This window comes from Ambystoma mexicanum, chromosome 3p, assembly GCF_040938575.1.
Source record: "Ambystoma mexicanum isolate Mex_15411 chromosome 3p, UKY_AmexF1_1, whole genome shotgun sequence".
In the NCBI taxonomy this organism is placed as follows: domain Eukaryota; kingdom Metazoa; phylum Chordata; class Amphibia; order Caudata; family Ambystomatidae; genus Ambystoma; species Ambystoma mexicanum.
Window position 1 is genome coordinate 1,195,192,056 of NC_090925.1, and position 19,066 is coordinate 1,195,211,121.

General features: G+C 42.3%; 1 protein-coding gene across 3 annotated transcripts in view; it reads left to right on the forward strand.

The window, feature by feature from the left end:
* The window catches only part of SPOCK1 (SPARC (osteonectin), cwcv and kazal like domains proteoglycan 1), a 3,006,883-nt gene that overhangs the window by 911,556 nt on the left and 2,076,261 nt on the right, over positions 1–19,066 (forward strand). The window lies entirely within an intron of this gene.

Consider the following 19,066-nt stretch of genomic DNA (forward strand, 5'->3'; position numbering starts at 1 on the left):
ATAGGCTACTCTGAGGCCAACCAGTTCACAAGAGTAGTGGGAAGTATGGGATTGGGCAGGAGGCCTAAGCAATGGGTAGTAGGGGAGAGAGGAAATTTGCTCAAATTGAATGGGAGAAAAATCAACATTGACCTCGGGAAAGGAAGGACTTCAGAGCTCTGTGCCAGACCCCATCTGGAGGTGCTGGTATGTTTTTTTTTTTTCTTTGCAATATTTATGATGCTGTTTTGAGCACAACTAATTGATCAATTATAAAATTACGTGTATATTACTATATATTTCTTACCTGAGGGTTCCCAATTCCATTTCTGTTGCCATATTATAGGCTCTACTTCTGTTTTTAACCTCAACACAGCATCGGCTTAGTTTAGCAGTTGTATTTTGTAAAACTTTTTTCCACATTTTTCGATGAGCAGTTTTAAGCAATTTTACTTTTGTTAGGAACGTGGTAATTATGATCGAATGCGTCTGACTCATTCCCACAGCTGCAATTAGTTTACCATATCACGCTATCAACAGGGCAGAATGGAAGGAGGAGCCTCTAGAAAAGAGATATTGTATGTGCTAGATGCACAGCATTCACTTTCAACAAATGGTTCAGATCATTCCATACTGCCTCCTGGGTGACACCCCACCCCCCTCCAGCACTAAACATTTTATGTGAGCGAATAACGTTTTCAATGTTATTGGATAAGGCAGCAATTTCAAAGGATCAGAACCATTCACGTATGCTTTTGCCTTTCTGCTTTCCCCTGAGTTGTCTTGTGAGTCTCTCATATGTCTGAGAGTGACGGTAGCCTTAGTTTGGTCCACCACCCCATCCAACAGGAACCATCAATATACAGGTGCTCAGGCATTTAGAGCCAGAGTGCATGATGGCAGGAGTGTGAACTAAGGGTCCCCAGTGGTAGCAAATGACATGCATGCTTCCTCGTGGTTCCATTGCTGCTCTGTTCTAATTTCTGTCAGATATTAAAGCTACTTGTTATGCAGTTGGTCAGTAAGGATTGATTTTTCTTTTGATGTCATCAGGTAGAGCGCAAAAATTGCATGATGCCACTTAACACTACACTCATGATTTTCTTGGACAGGTATCGGTGCCTGTGTGTTGATTGCAATGTCCTCTTGTACCTCTCTGTGGGTTTTCTCATCCCTTGTGTACAACCTTGTGGTAGGCTACAGTAAACGTTGGTTGCCAGTTCTGGCTATCACTATTTCTTTTTTCCCTTAAGGTATTGTGCATGCTGTGAATCTTGGTGAGTTTATAAATAGATATTTTAAGGGATTGCCCATAGGGCATATTTGTGTAAGAACATTGTCTCCCTTTATCGCCCAAGGAATAATTCCACTCACAGTAGGGTAAAGGTAGGGCACTAGAATGTATAGATCACTGCGCTGATCAGTAGGATTGAGCTTTGTACCCGGCTGCAAGTGATGGGGTGCTAGTCAGACGGCGCAGTTCCATCTCAAAATTTGGTTGAGCAGAAACTGGTTAAAACCCTAGTCACACAGGCGCTGGAAACCTCAAACTAGTCAGAGGAGGTTGGTTTTTAGCAACACGTGTTTTGACCCTTGTGGGTCTTTTTCAAGGCGAGTGGTGGGTATGTAGCACATTGGTATGGGCTCTGAGTAGGTAGAAACCTGGTGGTATGTGACCCGGACTGGTCGTATGGCCTTCTGCAAACTGCTGAGCGGTCACAGCGATCTTTCAAGAGATACATACCCACCACACGCATTGAAAAAGACCTGGGACTGTCAAAACATGCATTGGCAAAACTGTTATTAAACTCACACCGTGACCAACCTCCTCCGACTAGTTTGTTAACATATACTATTATCACAAATCAGAACCACTGTCCCAGCGCCTGTGTGACTAGGGTTTTAACCCGTTTCTGCTTAATTCCACTAGCACCTAGAACATCTGTCCCATTTCCTAAGTTCATTTTATTTATGCATAGTACATCCTTTTTTTTTATAATGCCCAGCTTTATGATATAGCGAACCATTATTTATACAATCATTTAATTAACAAGACAGGGTCTAAAACGCAGTTTAGACAGATGTATTATGTAAACCTTTTATTTTACAAGTGTATGGCAAACCTTTTCTCCCTCTTCTTATTGACGGGTGGGTTTCTTGCATATGTTAGTTAGGATTAATCCTACAGGCTCTGAAAATGTGTTTATGGTTCGTGAACAAGGCATTTGGTTATTGTGAAGTCATGATAGTGCATTGACTGTTGATAGTTGTGTGGTGTATTGTCGCACATGCACCAGAGTGCATGTGAGAAAAAAAACGCACCGAATCCATGAATGATCTGGTGCCAGGGTTTACTTGGGGAGGGGCAGTTTAAAGGTTATGCAACTAAAGGAGCTTGTCATATGATCACATTATTGCTTGAAGTGTGATCTGAGGAGGACTGCTTAGCATTGAGGCTAAAAGGACTGCCGTGTTTGCTACCTGTTACAATGTATTTGTGTGCATTTGTAATTAAAGCTGAAATAATACTTCTCCAAAGCCAACTTTGTAGAAACATTTAGGTAAATGGAGTTATTGTGAGGCACTGATCTTAAATTGAATTTGTCTAAGTGAAACACAAAATAATCTACGACCACTTAAAGCAGGGATATTCGTGGATCCTGACGTGTTCCTCTTTATTTTATTTAGAATGACTTGCCATAAAAATATACTTGTACGTGAGTTACACACACACGTTTGTCACAACCATATGCGTTGCATAATTCTAAGCACATCCTTTAAGTCAATGTTACTATCCTTTTTTACAAGTACCCCATTGGGTGCTTTTCAACACATTGCAGCACCATTTGAAGTAATAATGGAGATCCACACATTTCTGCAAATAAACGTTTCCTATTAATCTGTTCCTTTCAACAATCAGCAATGTATGCTATGAAGTAACTGTAATGGATATCTAGGGAACATAAGAAACGCACCCTGTTTATATAGGCACTACATTTGCAGTTCCATTGCACTCTAGAAAGCAGAACAAACTTTTATAGGCATGCTTTGGTTAAACGGCATGTTAATTTGTGAAGGTGCTATTTGTCGATACAATCGTTCATGAACAGTAGGGTGTATCTTCAGGTCAGCTCATCTGCCCAGTGTACTAAATGCTTTTACCATCATTTATACAAACTATACCTTATGGGGGGGTGTGGTCCACTACATTGTGGACACTGACATTCATGCACACCTTGCATTTGGAGGCTTACAATCGTCTAAATCTGCATTATTATGCTTACTTCTTGCATGTAATAAACACTGCGAAGAACGGGACTTTTTTGTGCAATGTCGTCAGTAATGATAGGCTACTGAGTTAGATTGTTCTACACTTTTGAGATTACGTTCAATAACCTTATTGTTGTACCCAAGCAGTCTCTCTGAAGTTCACCTTTTGAAAATAATGTGACATAACTTTTGAAATAAGAGGGATCGGGGAACGTATGATGGATACATTGTCATTGTAGAAAATCATTTGTTGGTAAAACATCACCCTAATAAATTCAATTTAAATTTCTATTTTATCCACATTTACAAAATGCACAACAATTTTTAAAAAAAGTGACCGATGTTTTAGATCCACTTTTTTGTTAGTGCTTGAGAATCTTCCTTGAGAACCTACGTGTGCCATACCTGCAGTCTTTTGTTATGTTGTTTTTTGTTGTTTTATGTTCCATAACATTTATGTAGCCCACCTTTGCCATCTACACCACCTTGCAGTGTTTTTGATCACCTAGTGTGCTAATATGTCAGGTGGTCGTAATCCAGAAGTGACCCAACCCATTGCCTTCCAATCCTGATGTGATTGTATCTGTGTGATTCCTTTCTGGTGGTGTAAATTACAGGGTACATGTCTACGTTCCAAAGTGTATTTTTGGTTGAGGGGAATGGATAGCCTGTGGCGCTTATGGATCCTTGCTTGCAGTGTTTGTGGGAGTGGCCAGTGGTTTTTGTATGAGTTAATTTGAGTCACAGCAGGGGTGTGCATTATGGTGTAGAACTGATGGCAGCATAGATCTAGCAACATAGGTCGGGAACCTGTCACGACCACGGAAGAAATTAGCTGAGTTAAAATGTATTCATTGAAATCGCTCAACACATGTTTTAAGTAATAATCCAATGTATCTGTTTAGCCCATTTTTGTCTCATTGCTTTCAATCAGGGCTGGTTCAAGGCATGGGCTGTACGGTTGCACAGGGCCTTGCTCTTAAGGGGGCTTTGCAGCCAAAGGTGGGATGAGAGGAAGCCTTTGTTACGACTGGTTAACGAACACTGCGCCCCTGGCCCCTACAGCCAGAAACTCTCATATACTTTAGCTTGCTTGGTTTTTCCATAGCATTTCAGTGGGGATACCCTGCTTGCTGATGGTTCATTGGAGTAACTGTTGGTTCTGGTAAGTGTTGTGGTGTTCGGAACTGTAATAGTGCATTTGCTTCTGAAAAAAGCTCTAATTGGCAACCCAAGTCTGTGCCTTCTTTCAAGGCAATCTAATTTATTTTAAAACTGTCAATTATTTGTGCGGAATTTCACGTCCTATATAGTTAAAAAAAATAAAAAACTAACGCTGACTTCAAACAAGAAATGCAAGCAGGTGACCAAGTCTTCAAAGAACATATGCAAAGTCCACAATTGTTTGTCTCACATTCCTTGGCATTCTGGTACGTGCAGTTTTCCATTCAAGATCAGGAAAATAAACGTACAATCTAACTCCTTGCTTCGCAGAAAATAAACATAAAATCTAACTCCTTGCTTCGCATATTTATATATTGGTTAAGTTCGTTTTCTACAAACTAGAGCCGAGTATGTATGTGTGTGTATGTATGTATATATATATATATATATATATATATATATATATATATATATAGTCAAGTGCCTAAGTGGCAGACTGCTGAAATCATGTTCTATTAAACAAAAGCGCCTCACTCATGTTATTGCCCCACATACGATCACACAATTATCTGGGTCTTGGTAACTTGTTTTAATGTACCTTCACATAATCCCCTCAAATATGTCACACCCTATGTTATTTTGTGTGATGTTCCTTCCAGTGACTTGAATACATTTGTAGCTTGTGGGAGCACATCCTTTGCTCAGTAGCCTTTTTAAATCCTGGAAAGGGTGATACTTTAATATTAGTACTGAGTCTGATCGGCATGCACACTGTCTACCGTGCTTGCACCATATGCTGTGTACTTAAATAATACAAAAAAAGACAGACCTTTGGCCAAGCAGTAGAATCTGGCATAACGTAATTTTTAGATTTTTGTTCGGTTGTAGTTTGTAGGAGCAGAAATAGAGTGCCGTGCATTCACTGCATCCTTTCAGCTGCACAAGCAATGCACATTTTTCCATTGACCTCATACTATTACATAAATGCACAACACAGCCTTTCACATTGGACACAAATCTGTGGAACACTCAATGGCATGGTAAAGTGCTCAATAGGAGGGGCCAGTGTTCGTAAGGGTGCACGGGGCGAGAGGTGCTAAGGTGAGATGGGGGACAAGTTTGTTTGGGAGGCACGAAAAGGATTAAGAAATCAACAAATGGAGCAACATGACGGAGTGATCTAGGCAAGAGAGGAGAGCAGAGAAAACATGTTCCAGATTTATAAGTGATATAGAAAACGAGATGGAGTGTCTCAGAAATACCTAGAAACTGAGACAAAAGCTATTGAAATTATCGCGTAAAAGGAAAGTGCAGAGGAAGGAAGGTGAAGGGAAAGACCAAGAAGGGCAAACTAACGTGCCCACGTGCAGGAAGTGGGATAGCCCTCGCTCTTTTGCACCTCAAGCTCCAGTTGCCTCTATTGAATGATGAGCAGACCTCACTGACACGATTTCCACATTCTGGTCTGACACGTCTGTGGAGTTTCTCTTTTCCAGTGTGCTAGCTATTGCACGTTTTTGGGTCCAGACATTTTGTATCCATGCTGCCATTCAGCTCGGGTGCCTCCGCTTTCCTGCTGACTTTCTCCTTGACCTGCATCCCCTCATCTGTGGTGGAGCTTGATTCACAAAATAACAATTGTGCTTATCCCTTTGGGGTCATATCGCAGTGAGTCTGACATGAAGCTCACTGTCTCCAGAGCTCTGGTTCTCTCAAGGCTGGATTATTGCAACAGCTGCTTTCTAAATTGCCTGCCTCTACTCTCCAACCCTTGTAACCCATCGAGAACAGGGTGGCGAGACTTGTCCTTGGCTTCAAGCCCAGGGATCGTATCTCCCCAGGACTGACATCTCTGCACTGGCTCCCAGTGGTTGCAAGGATTAAGTTCAAAACCCTAAGCATTGTCCACAAGGCCTTCTGGGGCACGGGGCCCCAATATTTAACTCTCTTCCTAAATATCTTCCTTCTCGAGCTCTCCGCTCATCCGCCTCCAACTCCCTCAGGTCAGTCGCTTCTCCGATAGGTGGTAGATCTTTCTTAGGCTGGAGCCTCCCTCTGGAACAGCCTCCCTTAAACTTGAGGAGAACAATCTCCGGTTCCGGAAGCACCTCAAAACCTTTCTCTTTGCTTCTGCTTTTTACCCACCTCTCCCCCGCTGACCTCATGGCTGTAACCGGATCTGCACTGGTTACTTGGACACCCTCTGATCTCGAGCCCAGGTCTCTCCCCCGCCAGTCTCGCAAACTTGCACTGCCTCCCTGGCAACCCCCGCACTTGGGGACTGTTTCTGTATCCCTACAGCCCCCCTATCAGCACTTGACACCGGATATCTGCACTTACCCCTGCTTTTGCCACTCAGGCTGTTGCTTTTACTTATTGTATTATCTATTACCTTATATTGCACTGTCCCTTCCCATGACCTTGTTTGCATTGTCCCTTCCCACGCACTTGCGCAATCTGAATAATACCTGGCCTAGTAGGATCGTTGTCTGTCCTCCCCTTGCTCGCCTCGTCATGCCTTGAAACACTTGTGTATAGGCGCATTATAAATACAGTGACATATCCTTTAAACAATGCCAATAGTTTTTGCGTTTGTAGTTGTGCTTTCCATTTTTATATTTATCATGGAAGGAATGACGGCACAAACAGGAAGACATTATAGCATGGGAGGTAATGGAGGGCATCCCTGCGGGGAGGGTGTGAAGGAGGAATACGAAATAATTGGCAACATGAGGGAGAATTGTACAACATTTGAAAGGAAGGAGTGACAGCATGCAAATGGGTGAGATGTTGTGGCAGTGCAAATGGGTGGGAAGGAGCGACAGCACAAGGGGGGGAAGGAGTGGCACCGCAAGGTCGTGGTGCAACAGTGCAGGGGGGAAGGTGTGACGGGGCAAGTGGGGCGTACATCTATTGGTTGTATGTTTTGTTGCAGCCTTTTGTCATGGTTGTCCTATAATGTAGTTGTGATCTGAATTGGGCTCATTTTCGCCCCAGCATAGCATAAGCAAAATGTGTATGGGCTTTTGTGCATTTTGATTACTCTAAGCCCCATTTTTCATCATTAGAATGTTGCAGAGCAGGAGTAAAGCGCAACTTGTGTTACCTTCCTCTTTGCCATACTGCTCACATGAGAGGTAACATTTACAAGTGCAACTAAAATCTTCTTGTCATGCTTGCATGGCAGGCAGCAGTGTTTACTCACTGCAAGTTGGAGTGTAAAAGTTCCGGGCAAACGATGGCATGCAAGTGTGCCTGCCTCCTTTTGGCTCTGCACATTCATGTCTACACATAATGGCTCCTCACCACTAATTTACACGGAACTCGCATATTAGCACAGATGTGATTTCTTGCACGGACACCAGTATGTTGCCTGTGATAATGCACCTCTCTAATGAACTACAACCTGCAGATGTCCTCACAACTTATTTTATGGAGAGGTGCAGTACCACTGAAAACATACAGAGGTCCTCCTAAGAAATCACATTCATATTGGAGAGGTGTAGTACTTCTGACAACACAAAGAGGTCCTCATGAGATTTCTGATGAGGTTCTATGTTTTCCATGGTACTGCACCTCCCAAAAATAATGGCTAGCATGGTGACAGTAGCCAGACAGGGAAACATGCATGTAGCCCAACCAGGCCAGGAAAGTATCCCAAATATACCTCTAATCCTTGTCTCCAAAAAGAAAGATCACTCCACGGTCCCAACCTTGAAAGTGATACACATGTGACATGTTACTTTACTCCCGATTTAGAGAAAATTAGTTAAATAAGCCACTATTGGATCACATTGGCATAATAGATCAAGAAATAACATTGTGTGTTGGCCGATTATGCCATACTCTTTCCAGTTGTGATGCCAACCACAAGTCAGCTTTCTGGCATCACTTTCTGCTCTACAGCAATGGTGTTGGTGATACAAATTAACTGATATTAAATTGCATTTTTTTTTTTAAAAACCTCGAATTTTATGCCGCACACACCAGCACCTTCCAGTGTAGGATATTGAGGAGTCACTATTTGCAAATAGTTTGCGGAAAGTGGGCCCCTACAATCGACTGCTTTCTTGTAAGACATAAGGTGAGAGTGCTAGTGAGTTCCTTGTGGAGTGTGCTTGTGTGTCAATGGGTGCAAATGTGTGATATGGTAGGCAAGAGAAAGTTGTTGTCTGTACAATTTCAGACAAGAATACTACATTAACATGCTAGTAATTATTAGGGAATTTATTGAACATGGACTTGGCTTCAGGAAGCAAGAATGCTTTTTAAGTTATATGCGGATGGACACAGTGACGGAAGTAGAGATACAAGGGAGTGGCAAAGTTACAAATGGGCAAAGTGGGTAGTTTGTCAGCAAGAGATCTATCTACAAGCAACCATGGCAGGAAACAGGAGAGCAGAGCACCCAGTGCCAGGTTAGCTAGCGAGTGGAAGTTGTGTTGGCCTTTGGTGTCAAGAAGAAGACATTCCCGGAAGAACATTGTGAGCTCCTGTCTGAAATGTAGATGTGAGGTGGCTATCCATAGAGGCCAATGAGGTTTCACTGACTACAATTTAATGTACACATTTAATTTGTCACTTTTTATGATCTTCATAGTTTCCACTATAGCAACTATCCTTACAGAGGGATGTAATAGATTTGTTACTGCTATTACCAGATGCATATTTAATCAGACCCTCCCCATCATTCCAAAACTCTTCCCTTAAACATACAACAAGCATACCAACTAAGCCACTAGAAACTATTGAATTTATAGATTATAATGTGCTGCCTGTGAATCACAGATATGGGTCGCTAGGATAAGCCTCCTAATAGAAAACCAAACACAAATCAACATATACATCACTGTTCCAGTCCATGCATCCTAGCAACATGGACATGCAAGACTCCCGTATGTATGCAAATACCTCTCTGCTCTCTCACATTGCAATCTGAAAGAGACATGTACATGCTCCTGTCACGTTACACTTAGGGAGGTAATGATATTCTCCACATCCTAGAGAGAGACAGGTGAGAATTTCAAACGATTGGGTGGCTTAACGGGGTGTGGCAAGGTTTCCTGCGGGATAGGTAAGAACTGGGAGTTCAGTGTTTTCGTTTTGATTTTGTCTTGCAGGCGAGAAATTTTACTACGAGTTCTCCTAGGATAACAAAAGGCTCTCTTGTACTTGAACTGGCTTTGTTAATCCTGTCATTGTAGGTATCGCGTTTGGTTTGTAAAATCTTGGATTTATATATAGCTACAATTTTAACAAGATTATCCTTATTTGATGCTGGAGTATTTTTCCACAGTTCAGCTTTCCTTTTTTCTGCTCTTGCTTTCAGATTAGGGTTGAACCGTGAATTGAGGTGGGCTCTCAGTTTACCTTTGCACATTTTCAGTGGTGCGATATTATCGATAGCCGGATTAATTGTAGATTTGTATAAGTCTACTAGGGCTGCCGGGTCAGAGCATGTGTAGTAATGGGAAGGAGGAACGGTCGTAGATTGTCCACCATTATATTCCTTTTATTTTTTGTGAGAAGAGGGGGTGCTGAGAGGTTGGTCCGCAATGGTTGAGGACTATTCTGGATAGTGAATGTTAGAAAGTGGTGGTCTGTCCAAGCACATAGTACATTAGACAATATGGTAGTATCGCAGTTAAGGTCCTCCAACCAGTCTAAGGTTCTGCCTTTAGAATGTGTTGGTGTATTAACCCTCTGAGTAAGGCCTAATTCTGCCATGGTATTAGCAAGTGCTGATGCATGTTGATCATTTGGGGCATCGAGGCCTAGATTGAAGTCTCATAGTATTTAATATTTGAGAAGATGGTTTATTAGAGGATGAGAGTAAGGGTAAGGTGGTGATGTCTTCTTAAAAATAAAAAATAGGGCTGGGTTGTCTATATATACAATGCATATTTATAGTCCTTGAGGCAGAGTGGGGCAGTATAACTGTCAGAAGTTCACAAGCTCGGAGAGGCTGAAGAGTAGAGACCCTTAGTTCTAGATTAGTTCTGGCTATGAATAGTCTCAGAATAGTAAAATTGTCAGGAATAGCAAGTGTGAGGGCAGGACCTGCCGCTGCATGAAGCCAGGTCTCTGTAACTGCTAGAAAGTCTAGCTGATTGACAGTTAGCAGCTCTGCAATGTCTATAGCATGGGATACCATGGAACTGGCATTAATAAGAGCACCTCTAATGTGTGGCGACTTAGTATTAGAGGAATTAGGGACAGGTGACTTGTCAGGCAAGTTGGTAGTGTACCTATATTTGGGTTTTGGGCACTTCTTTGGCAGTGGTTGACACGTGGAATTGCACTTAGGAGCAGGAAGAGCTAAGTCATTTTTTCGCAGTCTAGATCGCAGCCTGTAATTTGTTAGGTTAGTGGGGCAAGGCTGGTTAGGCGTAGGTCTGGTGGCGAGTCATCAAATCCATTGCTCAGGCTTTAGTGTGCAAGTGGATCCCAAATTAGCCATGTCAATGGAATTTGTTTGTTATTGGTTACAGGATTTTGTGGCAGCACGTCTATAGTTGGTTTTATAATTTTGATCAATGGCAATGTTTTAGGATAGTCATTAGTAGGAATTAACAGAGGAGAGACCATGATAGGATTGTTGTCATACCCTAAGGTCGTAGAGTTTATCATAGTAAGATAGCTCGTATTAAAGACTTTGATGCAGTTATGAATCGTAAATATCGGGTGATCAATCATTTTATATTGGCCCATTTCTTTGGCTAAAGCAGGTTTACTGTTGCCAAGTAGTAGTACCAGTCGGCCTACAAAAAAGTAAGGTTAAGGCGTACATAGCTTAGGTTACCAATAGGCTTCCGAGTCAGTCAGTCGTTCAGAATTATGATGTAGTTTAGTCAGAAGTAAAACTTAATAGTAAATGGTGAAACACGGTTGTCATGATGCTATCGCATTTAAACAGTACATGTATGCAAAAGCAACAATGTTATTCTGTTGAGGTGAGCATGTAAGACTTGGTACATACACAACCGACTATAAGCACTTTTCTGTAGTTAACAAAAGGTAGTGTGCGTAGTTGGTGCACTAGTGTAGAAGACAATAATCTACAAGTACAGTTAATGCAGATGACAATCGTCTACAGAGATAGTCGCGTAATCATGCTAAACTTAATCATGCTAAGAGAGCGGCTGTGCGGCGAGGCAGGCTACTAAATGGTATGTACAAGAATGTAACATGCTAGAACAATTAGTTGCATATACAAGCATGGATTATATCGCGGCACAGGCCACGGGAAGTGCAGCACAGAATAATTGAGTCTCGCGGCTGTCAAGCTAAAGGTGAAAAGGCAGAACTTACATACCATAAGCAAACTGCATATCAATAGTAAAAATTCTTGTGGTGATAAACCAAGCGAGTAGGTAGGTGGTGTAGGCATATTGACCAATTTGTAACCCTTGTCAATAAGCCATTTGTCAACTGTCTGTGTATGTTCCTGGAACAATCAACTATGCTCAAGTGCCCAGATACCTCTGGGTTAGGTGCGCTCTACAAATAATAAACTAAACCACCCCAATCAAATGAAGGTAGAACCTGAGGACGGCTAAAAGACATCCAATCATATGCTTTGTAGCACTGAATGGCAATCGCACAAATGCTAACAAATCAACACATCAAACCTAGGCATATATGAAATTGGGTTGGCCTATAGATACAAGACCCCAACGCAATGGTTACTCGCATTCAATACATTGCAGACCATTACTATGAATATCTACCAAACTCCAGAAGACCAGGTTTCACCGCAGCGTTTTCAAACACAACCGCGTTGTTTCTGCCTAAATCTGCTTTCCCATTTGGGGCTCTCGGGCTCCCCACGGGGAGACCGAGAGCCCCAAATGGGACAGCAGATTTAGGCAGAAACACTGCAGCATTTAGCATTTCCCATTTGGGGCTCTCGGGGGGGCCCCCCGTAGCCCCAAATGGGAAATCAGCTGTAGGCAGAAACACTGCGGCATGTAAACACAACCGCGTTGTGTTTCTGCCTGCCTTGGCTTTCACTTTGGGTCTCCGGTGCTCCGGCTCGGAGGAGGCTGATAAACTTAGAAAGAAAAACCACAGCGTTTTCAAACACAACCGCGTTGTTTGTTTGCGGTCGCTTCAAAAGCGACCGCAAACATAAATACGTTTTTATTTCTAAGTTTTCTGGGCTCCTCCAGCCCGGAAAACTTAAAAAAAAAAAAAACGCAGCTAGTTCTTATTTAAAAAAAATAGCACTTACTGAGATGCAGCTGCAGCTTTTCTGCCTGTAGTCTCCGGTCCGCGTCCTCCGAGTCCCGGCCCCAAAGAAGGAAAAGCCACCCATTGGTAGCTTTTGTTTACTACAGCCGGCTGGCTTTTCCTTCATTAGTGCCGCAAAAGCCAGCCCAGGCGGGCATCCATTTCACAAAATGGATGCGCCCATGTGCTTGCTTTTTCTATTTTTGAGCTTGAATTGCTCAAAATTTTACATAGGAACTTAAAAAATAAAAGTGCGATTATATTTGTTTTATTATTGCCCATCTTTTTGGGCAATAAAACATATTGGGAGATCCATTCCTTTAATATGGTACTAGTCACCAGAAGGTCATGGCAACGGTGTACAAAAAAAAGCCCCTTTATCAGGACAGATCTACTTCCTATTGAAGCCTGTACACCACCATCAACAATCGGGATTGTGGTTCCCTTGTAAAGAGCCATAGTGCAGCTTGGACCAAGTAGCCTTGCTCTGCAGTCGACCCACCATTGAAGTGATGCTTCGGCCCCCTCAAATGCTTATAGTGGCCCCTGGTATAAATTCAGAGTGTGTGGTAGAAACTGCTACAATCTGAGAATGCTCTTGATGCTCCGGTCTGTCTTTTCATGAGCAACCTGTCATTGTATGGTGCTCCCGGAACAGGACAATTTCCTTTGATGTGCTGCTGAGCGCATGGTGTAATATAGTGCTGTTGTTTGCTTCTCTTCCTTTTGTCTCTTCATTTTGTAGCGTAACTCATGACCCAATTTTCTTCTCACCTAAAATCTGCCCCAACCCATACCCAATTCAAAGGGTCACTGTTAGCCAAAACATTCCTTTTGTTGTACCACCAACACGTCAATGCCTTTGTTTTTAGTCCAAAGCTCATCTTGTCCTGAAATCAAATCATATCTTAAAATGTGCTATTGACTCCACAACACAGATAGCACTTGGTGTCCTGCTTCAACCCAGAAATGCTTACTGCTCTTCTGTCTTTATGAAAAATAAATAGTGGTTCCGAAACTTCCCTCCAAGTAGGCCTGGGTCAGAAACTCTACTTGCATTTGTAACTGATGGGATTCAGTCTATTCTACCACAAGAAGCGGTGTTCAAGTTTACTGGATGTATTGACAGAAAACCGTATTAAAGATTGTTCGATGTTCGACAAGGAAAGAGTGAAACAATAGCATATGATGACATACTTGAAAATTGTCTGCAGATTCACTACTTTACTGATCTGTTCTAAAGACTAATGTTTCAATTGTGCGGAAGACTCAGTCTTGCCAATTCTCATGATTTTGCAGGTAATAACTGCTTCCAGTATTTCAAAAGCATAAGTCTAATTTGTAGCTTGTATGTAGCCGACGTCTGTTTGGACCAAACATGCTGTTCTTCATTTATACTTCAGTTATATACAGCATGCAACTGTGGAAATTTCAGTTTTATTGTAAGTAGTTCTTCTGAAAACTTCTGAAGATTTCTTTGACTCTTTAGTTAGCCGTAATTGTGATCAGATTGTAAGCCTTGGGTATACGCATGAAATAGAGTACGGCCTAGCATTGTTTATTGAAGTTTTTGATTTGCTGATGTTTTTTTCTTTGACAGATGCCAAGCAGTGTTTCATTGGTATTTTGACATTGAGAGTAGTTTCTACTATGAGAAACCAGTCTCATTTTGTAGGGAGAGGCAACACGACCTCAAATGTGTGCAGTAGAGATGAGGATAAATATTGCATTGAAGAATAAATACAATAATTACAAAGAATCGCATGTACAGTTGTAGGCAGTGAAATACATGACACAATGGAGCAGATGGAATAACCAGTCTCTTCCAGGGCTTAAATGACCGCCAAGCGCAAAGCAGAAAGACAGATGGAGCATAAATGTGACAAGAGAGAATGCAATGGGGTGCCAAAATTAGTGTTTGGAGATATTACAGTTTCAACTGTAGAAGGGGCGGCACCTCATAGTACATAACGAAAAGAAGAGACTAGCAGCGGTACAGAAAACACTGGTGCAGAATAGAGATCCCTTGGTTTCTATTACCTAAAGGTATTGTGATGACATGTCGTCTGGAAGAAGATGACTATATTGTGAAGAGTCCACATTGTTAAACATGAGCCATGTCAGCCTTATTGGATTTGGAGAATAAGTAAAAAAAGAATGATAGAGATGTATACAACCTGTGTACCAAATGAGAGCCCACAATGCGCAACCAGCATTACACTGATACCTCTTACTATTGCAGTGTTTCCTGCCTGTCCTTGGAGACCCTCAATGGAGTGATGAACTGGGCCGGGTGCAACCAAAAGCTAGTTGATGCTGGGCCTGGGGTCAGTATAAGGCGGACATTCATACCACCCTCGCTGGGTCCCCGCACTAAGGCAGGGAGCTGTCGCAGGAATGCTCACATCCTCCGTAGCAATATGCAGAACCACAAAGGGGTAGTAATGAGAATGTTCATCCCCCCACTAGTTGTACAACTATGCAGGGTCACAATGTGGTTTGTTACAGAGGCTGTCCCACCCTCTCCACCATAACCCCTATCACAGTGAGAGGAGATGGCTCTAACACTTAGAGAAACTCCTTTCGACAAGGAGAACATGCTTAGCTAGTCCTTGAGGCTCTGTATCCAGACGCAAACATCTAGTGTGGCCAAGGACGCCTCTCTTTAGGCAAACAATATTTCAACATTTGAAAGACCCCAACAAGCAATTAAATACATTTTTATTCTCCGTGCACTGATGCCAGAGGAAAAATTGTACATTGAGACTCACGCACAGCTTTGCAGTTTCCAAGTTGAACTGGAAAAAATAGAAAGTGATTTGCGCCGAACACATAATCAGAAAATCAAACCTTATTCTCACAGTGTCATGGGTAGAGAATCCTGCAAGTTCACAATGAAAAGGGAATAGTAAATGTAGCGCATAAAAAATGTCTTGTTAATCATAGAAATTGAAGTCCAGATTCACATGCTAGGCAAGCTGAAGGTCCCAGACTATTACAAGAAATAGCATTGCTCCAAGGAGTGGGGGGAGGGTCAATGTCCCTTTGGGTGTTCAAGATGATGGCAGGCCTTCCAGTAACCTCAAGCCATCACCCACACATGCCACAGGGCCCCCAACCCATAGTCCATTCACCAAACAGCACAAGCTTCAGTACACCTGTCTTCTCCAAAGGATTAAGCACCACCCAAGGGAACGAGAGACCTTGCTATGAAAGGAAGCTTATTCCATCTGGCAGAGTGGGGTGTTTGGTTAAGAGATGAACTAAGGAATTTGGCAGAGGATAGTGAAAGAGTGGAGTAATCAGAGGAGAGACAAGAATGAAGCGACAGCTTGAGACTGAAGGTAGAGTCTAGAGATAATTGGAGGAAGCAAGAGGCACCATCATATACAGGAGACATGCTGGGAAGTGGAGAAGTCAGACCACAGATTAAGTGAGTTGTTGAGAGGTTGTAAGAGACACCATCACAAGACCAACCAGGAGGCGGAATGGGGTTGAAGCCTTTAGCATCAGTGTTGGAAAGGACAGTGCTAGGACAGTACTATATCAGAGGATTTAGGATGAGAGCAGGAACACTTTCTAGAGGGAAGGCGGTAAGGGTTCAGCAGCACAGGAGGGACCAGAGCAGAAACTAGAGAAGGTTGTTTGAAGTATGCGATGAAGCATTCTTACTGGGGGTGCAGGACTCTTGTTGTGGGTGGTCAGCAAAAAGGTATCTCATGGACCAGAACTCTAAAGGTGGTTAACCAATAAAGAGTATCCCAGACCTAACCTACTAAACTGGGAGAGATGGTCAGTCCTATCTCGATTTGTTCTATATGGTTTATGATGGACATTTGACCATTTATTTGTTGTGGTTTTCAGAGCTAGCATTGTTTCTGCAACTTACCTGTGTGACAGCCAATCAGCCTCTCTGCCTCACACCCAGCTACCAAGTCACACATGTACCTGCTCCAAAGGTATTTAAATTTCAGGTTACAAATTTTGACACTAAGCCTATTGTGATGCCCTATTTTCTGTGTAACCCTATTTTCTGTGGAAGCTGTCTTTATTTCAAGCAAGTCACATGTATCGCAGCCTAAAGCAATTTATCCACTTTATGCTTACAGCTTTGAAGGTATGCTGAGATCATGATACTGCAGCTTAGTTTAATGAACCGGGGTCGCCATTAAGTAGATATACATACAACCAAATATAAGGTTTTGAAAATCCTAACAATAGTATAGAGAAATTCAGCCGTTAGCCTAGAGGGGCTTGCAACACGTGAGTGTCAGCAAACATGTATAAACCTGGCAACATAACGGAACTGATGGTATTGGCTGGAAATATATCGGGGCTGAAGGTATGGGCTAAACACCCAGTCCCCAGCTAGAAGACTGACTTATTGCTTTGAGAAATGCTTTGATTTTGGCTTTTAGCCACCTCCTCAAGAATGTGTACGCAGTGTAAACAGCGGTACGCATGCATGCTGCACAGTTTCCCGTCATAAAGAATGTGTAGCATCATTGAGCCAGATATAGTTTCATGGCAACTGTCTGCCATGGACTTTGAGGATGGTATTGCTGCCTTCTTTGATTGATTCCCCACCCCCCCATCACAAGTGTGATGAGATTTTTGCAGTCCATTGTGCACAAACTCTCCACGTAAAATGACCACTTTAAAGATACAGATATCTTCATTCATGAGACAAAGGGCCTCAGTACTAGCTGGTCTGAGTGGTAAAAAGTGGTCATAATTATTTTACTGCTACGTTTTTGGCAGTAACAAACTTACTGACGCTTTTACTGCAGTACTGAAGTCCGAGTTTGCCCTTGAAGTGGGTGATTTTTCTCCAGCCTGTTGCACGAGGTAAAGTCTCCACCTTAAATTCATTGGCATTGGCAGGTTACCCATGCGATATTTGCACTTTCCATAAATCAAACATCCCCATGATGTCCTATGGACCAAATACATGGGGTTTTCCACCTCCATACCACCACCACCACCACTCGTAATCCCATAGTAATGCCATAGGATCGAGTGGCTGTGACAATAATAGATTGTGGTGGTGAATCAGTGGATGTACTGCCTACATACTGGCAAACATGTATTGATGCTATTTAGATTTACAGTGCGATCATGGCTGGAGTGTATTTGGGAACATCATGTCCGAGATTATCTTCTAAAGAAGCAAGTTAGCATACAAAAATGTTTGTGCAGTCCAACTAAAGCTGGCGGTATGCAAATCTTGGATTTCCAGATGTTTTGGACTACAACTGCTATCAGCCCTATCCAACATCGAAAAAGGAGATGTATTTTGGGAGTTGCAGTTGCAAGCCACAAGTGGAAGCCCCCTTTAACAGGCAATTTTGTGCACCAGTGAGTGGCAAGTTCACTTGATTACACAGTGTCTGCACTTACACCACATTTGTTCCAACAGCATGGTACATAACTGGTAGTAGTGCTAGTAATGAGTATGTGCAAGTGTGAAACCCGGTAAATGCCAGTGACTGTGCGGTACTGGTGCTTTTCAAATGAAGGATGGTTGATTGTGACAGCTCACGCCTAGCAACATGCCAAAACATTGAAATTAGACAGCATTCATAGCGAGAATACTGTCACAGATGGCACAGAAAATCACCCGCAGTCTCGGATAGTTCAAGGGTTTTTATTGAAGCTCTTGTGGGCTTCTCTCTCATCCTCTGTTACACCTCTATGGTTACCGCGGCATCTGTGGGGTAAAAAGTCAGCACTTGAGCGACGGATAGGCCATACAATACCCCATTGTGAGATTGAAGCTGGCCAAGTGTGGAGTTCCATTTGAAATATAAAAGCCAGTACAAAACATTGATTTTAACATAATGCCTAGTGAATGAGCGAGAATAGGCCTCCCTCCACTCTGCTAGAATGTACAGGCACTCAGCACAAGAAAGTGAAACTTAGAACTGGAATATTGTTGTGGCACTTCAGATGCTGACTTTGTGTAAATGCCCACTTTGACAGATTCAGAACGAAAACGGTACATATGGAAAGAAAAATACATTTGAAATACTGTGCATTTGGAAGCTAAAAAGGAGGAATGATGACTTACATTTGAAAAGTAAAGTCAAATGACAACTCGCCTTCATGAGCAACAAAGAAATGTAATGTTAGCACATGAAATGAAAACATTAATTGGAAAGGCCTATTACGTTTTTGCATGCATGAACACTGGTTTCTTATGTAACTGTGGCATATTTTGTGAAGAATACCAAGAGTGAACGTCTTTCTGTTTTATACAGTATACAAAGAAAGATTATATTGTGAATAACAGGCCGTGGTGCAGTATTGAAAGTTACATGTACACGGTGGGTAAATGCAATATGCTATCTTTCAGAATTGTGAACTGCAACTTTTTTCTTTCTCAGCTGAAACCTTGACCCCAAGACCTTTGGGGTGGGCT